The 7320-nt window shown below is 43.0% G+C and overlaps 1 long non-coding RNA gene across 1 annotated transcript; it reads right to left on the bottom strand.

The window, feature by feature from the left end:
• Positions 1 to 763: 763 nt before the first annotated feature.
• On the bottom strand, positions 764 to 1885 carry LOC122348571. Its single transcript, XR_006251346.1, has 2 exons — positions 1506 to 1885; positions 764 to 1109 (listed from the first exon to the last, which is right to left on the bottom strand). It is a non-coding gene; the product is annotated as an uncharacterized LOC122348571 (long non-coding RNA).
• Between the last annotated feature and the right edge of the window lie 5435 nt (positions 1886 to 7320).

The following is a 7320-nucleotide window of genomic DNA, read 5'->3' as shown; positions in this document are numbered from 1 at the left end:
ACCATAACCCTATCCCTAACCCTAACCTTAACCCTAACCGTAACTCTATAACCCTAACCATAACCTAACCCTAACCATAACCTTAAACCTATCCCTAACCATAACCCTAACCTAACCTTATAATTATAACCATAACCTAACCTACCCTACCACTACTTTAACCTTAACCTAACCTTATTTAACCTAATTTAACCTAACCTAACTTAATTTAACCTAAATTTAACCTTTAACCTAAACACTAACCATAACCTATCCTCTAACCCTAACCTTAACCTAACCGTAACTCTATAACCCTAACCATAACCTAACCCTAACCATAACCTTAAACCTATCCCTAACCATAACCCTAACCCTAACCATAACCCTAACCCTACCCCTACCACTACCCCTAACCCTAACCCTAACCCTAAAGATATCTAGCCCTAAATAATCCTAATCCTAACCCTAACCCTACCCTAACCTAACCTAACCTATCCTATCCTGACCTGACCTAACCTAACCTAACCTAACCTAACCTAACCTAAACTAACCTATCCTAACCTAACCTAACCTAACCTAACTTAACCTAACCTTAACCTTAACCTTAACCTAACCTAACCTAACCTATCCTAACCTGACCTGACCTGACCTGACCTGACCTAACCTAATGTAACCCGTGACACCCAAATTTTGTATAACTTTATCAATGGACCAGTAATTTCAGAAGTGTAGATTCGTCCTAAGAGAGAGAATTTGCAACAGCAGTGAACACACAGACACAAGATTTAAGGTAAGAATTGAAGGAAATTTGTATTTTAACAATGAGCAAAACAAAAATAAAAATAAAATAAGCAACCTTTACAAATTAAACAGAATAAATGTAGAATCAGTCATTCAAAGACGAGTATGTTCAACCTTGATGTTCTTTCAACAGGATTGTTCAAAGGGTCCGATTAACGGGCGGCTCGCCAGTCCAACTTTTCCGTTACACACAGTTGAGACGATTCACACTCCAGGAAGGGTTCACACTTCACTCGATTCGCAGATAAGCGGACTGTATTCTGTGGCTGAACATCAGCAAGACATCACACAGAACAAACCCAAGAAGAAGAGAAAAAAAAAAACCCGGCCTTGAAAACACAAGGCAAAAAAAAAAAAAAAAATTAGCACTTTACAATGTATGCATTATTTCAGTTGACATTTTTTCTTTTAAATAAACAACCATTTATATCAATTTACATGCCTCTGTGTACTAAACCTCTTTGTGTCACTTATTTGGCATTCTCTTTTTTTTTTTTTAGCAAAAGCATTTCAATCAATTGGACAGTTATCTTGTTTAATGAAAAAAAACGTTAATGTTGGAATTTCTACCGAATTACCATTATTTTTGTCTCCATTTTAATCTTATGTCTCATTCCATCATTTTTACCAACAAAATAAATGGTTCATTTATGAAACAAAAAAAAAACTTTAAACAATATCATAATGAAAATAACACTGAATAACTGAAAATCATATCAACTCACCAAGGAAACTCAGTCTAATGTACATATAAGGAAGGAAAATCCTGATGGTAACTGGTTGAAGATGCACTCTCAACCGTGCTCCGCTTTTCTCTCAATCGTCTGATAGAAATAAACGTATACACGACACATTTTATGTTAATATTATGCTAACGCTAAAATCGCGTCATTAACAGGCGTTTAGAAGATGAATCAAAATGTTTCTACGGGTTACACAAGTACGTGGTTTTTTTATCTCACTCATGCATAATGATATACAAATGTTTTACGTACTTTTACATCTCTTGTACTCACTTAAGAAGCACTAAATCTCCCGGAGCAGTAATGGACGTCTGCTCTCGGCTCAAGTTCACGGAGAAAAGAAAGATCCAGAACACTATGCGTTGCAAACCTGCGCGATCGCGTACGACGTATTGACGTCATGCAAAAAGCGATTTCATTGGACGCCACTATCCTAATCCTGCATATTTTACTTTTATTTTTTTTCATAAATAGTTAATGTAATTAGGCATATATTTTATTCTGGCAGTGTTTTCTTTTTTTTTACTTCACATCGATCATATAGTTTGCTGTTTGTTCTATGATTCTGCCTCTGCTACTACTCACTAGTAAGCTGGGTTACACTTTCCCCCTCTGAATTCAGGCACGTCCTCGGGCATGCACGGGGTTGAGTTATCACTACAGAGGGTAAGGCATCCAGTAAGTGCGGATCACTGGTGAATATGGGCTCCTCCAGTGAAGTGGTAAGTGCAGAGCTCAACCCCTGTAATAGGGACTGGATGACCAATGTCAAAGGATTTCCTAATTTGTGATACTCAAGTTTATTAGGAGGTCCACACTGCCTTCTAGAGCGTCTAGGGCCACTGGCACCTACATTACCATCCATGGCTGGTGGATCACATGTAACATTTTCTGTAGGTGGGGCCTGATCCTTAAACTGAGCTTCATCACCCACAGAAACTGCTTCCAGTACTCTTCCGCTGGTCTCCACCTCAGCCATATCTCCTTCTCTTCCAGACTCAACTCCACTGGTGTCGACATCGGCAGGGTTTATCACTGGTGCTTGACTGTCATCATCATTACTTCTTTGGTATTCTGTTGAGACTCCTAATAATCTGGTGTCTGTTCCATTCTCGTTTTCAGGGTATATGCCAGCAGAAGAGGATTCAAAGGACTCTACTTCAGGTAAGGTTCCTACAGGGCTTACCACTACAGGGGCAGTTCAATGGACTCCACATTAGGCGAATCGAACTCCTGAAGAGGGTAAAATGGTGGTTGTAATGAATTCCAACTGCCGTCCTGAATTTCCAAGATGAAAAGAGTCCTCATCTGATTCTGCCTGATCGCTCATTTGATGTTCTTGGTCAGCAGCTTCGAAGGCTGAAATAGATCTGGTTCTTGGCTTATGCTGAATCTTTGGAGGACTCAACTCTTCAGTTTCATTCACAGATAGAAATCCACAAGGTCGAAGTAAGTCGCGGTGTAAAGTGCGAACTGGACCGTTCTTTCCTTCAGGCTGGACTACATACACTGGGAGATCTCCAACCTTACGAATGACTGTATAGACATCTGGCTCCCATTTGTCTGCCAGCTTGTTCTTGCCTCTCAGTCTCAAATTTCGCACAAGAACTCGATTTCCAACATCGAGAACGGAAACAACCACATTTCTGTCAAATCTGCGCTTGTTACGTTGAGCCACTTTTGCAGCGTTCTTGATGGCAGCCTCATAGCTCTCCCTTAAACTCTCTTTCAGGTCCCTCACATACTGGGAGTGAGACTTGGTAGCTCCATTCACTGGCAGGCCAAAGGCCAAATCAACCGGCAATCTGGGCTGTCTACCAAACATCAGTTCATAGGGAGTATAACCAGTCACATCGTTTCGAGTGCAGTTGTAGGCATGCACCAAAGGCTTCACAAACTCCTTCCAGCATGACTTCTTTTTGGTTTCAAGAGTGCCCAACATTTGGAGAAGGGTTCTATTGAATCTCTCCACTAGATTTCCCCTTGGGTGGTATGGAGTAGTTCTCACCTTGCGTATGCCTGCTATTTGACACAGCTCTTTGATCAGACGTGACTCAAATCTGGTCCTTGATCGCTGTGCAGTCTTTCTGGAAATCCATAATGTACTAGGAAGTTTTCCCATAAACATCTAGCCACAGTCTGCGCTTTCTGGTTTCGGGTTGGTATAGCCACTGCGTATTTGGTGAAGTGGTCTGTAATGACTAATATGTCTTTGGTGTTACTCCTATCCGGCTCTAAGGACAGAAAGTCCATACAGACCAACTCCAATGGTCTGGTAGTTTTGATGTTCACCATTTCAGCTGCTTTTTCTGGGAACGCTTTCCTACGTACACATCTCTCACATGTTTTAATCTTCTCTTCCACAGACGATGACATCTTTGGCCAAAAGAATCTAGTCCTGACCAGGTCAAGAGTCCTTTCCATGCCCATGTGCCCCATATCATCATGGAGACTCTTCAGCACAGTTCCTTGCAAGGCCACAGGTAAGGCTAATTGATAAAGTGTGCTTCCTTGATCTTGCCTCTTCCGGTAAAGCAGTCCATCTCTTAATTCTAACCGGTTCCATTCCCTTGTCCACAAGGTAGCAGAAGGAAATTGGTCCTTAGAAGTGGAAAATTTCTCATTCTTCTCCAAACAATCAATGATGACTCCGATGTCAGGATCTGCCCTCTGTTGCTTCCTCATCTCCTCATTGGACAAGTAAGGAATAACTGGCAGACCATGCGCATTCTCCTGTTCAAACTCATCAGGTAGAACGTCTGCATGCATTGCTAAAGACTCGACTAGGGCAATGGAAGGACTGAACAATCTGCTGTCATCCGAGAACTCTCCAATTTGATGTCTGTCACAGATGGCTTTTATGACTTCTGGCAGAATAACAGAATCATCTGCTCCCGATTCATCTAAATGATGAAGGGTAAACTGTTTTATCCTCTCCTCTCTTTTCTGAGATGTAAGGTCATCTAAAAGCCCTCCATGTGGACGTCTAGAAAGCCCATCTGCATCACGATTTTGACTTCCAGCCCTGTACTGGAGCTTGAAATTGTAGGTGGACAGACTTGACAACCAGCGATAACTGGTAGCATCCAGTTTTGCAGAAGTCAGAATGTAGGTCAAAGGGTTGCTATCAGTTACAACCACAAATTCTGCTCCATACAGGTAATCGCTGAACTTCGATGTCACTGCCCATTTAAGAGCTAAAAATTCTAGCTTGTGAGCTGGATACCTGCTTTCACTCCTAGTCAACCCTCTGCTTGCAAATGCAATCGCCCGCATCTGTCCTTCTTGCTTCTGATACAAAGCTGCCCCGAGCCCGTGGTACTGGCGTCAGTATGCAGAATGTAAGGAAGCGCTGGATCTGCAAATCCCAAGACAGGTGCAGAAGTGAGTTTCTCAATGATCATGTCGAAGGCTTGTTGACAGGGCTGATCCCATCTGTCCCCAAATTCTTTTCTTGGGTCGAGGTATTGTCTACTTTTATTCCCTTGTCTCAGACACTTTTTAAGAGGTGGGTACCCTACTGTGAGGTCATTTAGGGGTTTGATTATCTTAGAGTAATCCTGAATGAACCTCCGGTAGTATCCAGAAAACCCCAGGAAAGATCTTAATTCCTTGAGGTTCCTAGGTCTTGGCCAGGTTTTAAGGGCCTCAATTTTCACGGGATCCGTTTCCACTCCCTTTTCGGATACAGTATGACCAAGGTATCGAACAGAGGTCTGGAAAAACTTGCACTTCTCCGGTGACAGTTTTAGTCCATATTCCTTGAGCCGTTTTAGAACGTGCATCAGCCTTGACTCGTGCTCTTCCAAACTTTTAGAGAAAATTATCAGATCGTCGATGAAGACCAACACCTCCTTCCTATTCAAATCACCCATACACCGTTCCATCAGTCTTTGAAACGTACTTGGGGCATTGGTAATCCCCTGGGGCATCCTATTAAACTCCCAGAACCCCAGGGGACACACAAATGCAGTCTTACACTTGTCACTTTCCTCCATCTCAATCTGATAATATCCCGACTTTAGGTCAAGGACAGAGAACCATTTTGAACCTGTCAACACTGAAAAGACTTCCTCTAAATTTGGCAGGGCATAAGCATCTTTGATGGTTTGTGAATTGAGCTTCCTGAAATCAATACACAGGCGTACAGAATTATCTTTCTTCCTCACAACCACAATGGGGGAAGCAAAGGAGATTCTGACTCTCGGATGATTCCAGCAGCTAATAAATCCTGCAAATGTTTCCGTACTGCATCAATGTCCTGAGGATGTATGGGTCGAGGCCTATGCTTGAAGGGGGTCTCATCATCAAGCTTTATACGGTGAGTGACTTTGTCTGTATGTCCATAATCTAAGTCATGCAAAGCAAAAACTTCAGGCATGGAATTCAATTGATCTTTTATCCGTTTTTCCATTCAGGTGTCAAGGAGAATCTCCAAGTCAACATTAAGATTGGAACAAGCAGGTAGTTTTTTATTCACAGTACTGGAATCCGTTTGCTCACTCTTCACCACCTCTTGCACTGCACGCATTTCAGCAATTATAGTTCTGGGATGGATTGTAATGTCAGTCTGGGTTTCATTTCTTAGCACTACTGTTAACGGGTGTTGCCTCTTGGAGGGTAAGGTATGTAAACAGCTGGCAACCCGCAACCCACCAGGTAAGGCAGGTGAAGTTGGTGCCTCTAAAGCTACCCATCTCTCAACTGGAGGACAGTTGATCAGAACATGCCCATCAAGGACAACTGTACATCCAGCAGGTACTAACTCTGGAACCAGTCCCTTGTATTTCACCCAGCCTACTATATCAGCATTGGCTTGTCTTTGTCTTGCTTCCAGAACCCTTTGCACAGCACGGTACCCATGGGAGTTAGATGGAGGGAAGAACACTGGTTGCTGGACATAGTTACAGTAAAGGGCGTCTAATGAATTAGTGCCAATCAGAACTTGGGACGTGCTCATTAAGTCTGGAACTATTAGGGCTAGTGTAGGTACCGCTGCCTCTGTTCCCAGAAACTCTCTGGGAAACTTTAGAGTGATTTCCACATATCCGAGATAAGGCACCCTTTGTCCATTCGCCCCTTCCACTTCCAGCAGCGTATCCAATGACTTAAGAGGACAATCTGACAAATGTTCTTCATAAAATGACCAGGAACTGTGGTTACCTGAGATCCTGTGTCCAGAAGACAAGAAGCTCTTGTGTCACCAACAGTAATCTGGGCAGTGCACTTCACTCCTACTAAACCTCTTGGCAGGTTCTTCAAGGAAATGTGTCATTGGTATTTTGGGTGAACAAATGTTTAGGTTTCTTAGGGCAATTCTTTGATTGTCCAGTCTCTGTATGCCCCTCTACAGAGACCATTCCCGCTTAAAGGTTTCATAGCTGCAGTGTGGTGGGCATCCCACTGCGCTTGTCGCCCCTTTAGTCTACGTCTTTTCTCTGCAACTTTACTGGGATCAGGAGCGTCCGTACAGCTGCTGGCAAGATGGCCATCTTCCCCACATCTGAAACAATACCCAGGGCGAGGTCTGCTATCAGGCTGTCTACCATCTCTAGCCCACTCGATTGAGCTTGGCTCAGCTAACGGGTGCTGGGTGCGACTTTTGGACTGAGGGAACTTCTCAGGATGATTTCTGTACGTCACAGGAGCAGTCATTTGAACTTTCAAGTCAGCGATCTGTCTCTTTAAATCGGCAATTTCAGTTACTTCCCCATCACTCTTAATTTTTGAAGTGGCTGCAGTTTGCATGGCTGTAATCTGGCCCTGTAACTCAGTGACCAGTTTTCTCAGTGCACTC

This window comes from Puntigrus tetrazona, chromosome 1 (genome assembly GCF_018831695.1).
Source record: "Puntigrus tetrazona isolate hp1 chromosome 1, ASM1883169v1, whole genome shotgun sequence".
Taxonomy (NCBI): Eukaryota; Metazoa; Chordata; class Actinopteri; order Cypriniformes; family Cyprinidae; genus Puntigrus; species Puntigrus tetrazona.
The sequence above is the reverse complement of the archived record's forward strand: the minus strand, read 5'-3'. Positions and strand labels throughout refer to the sequence as shown.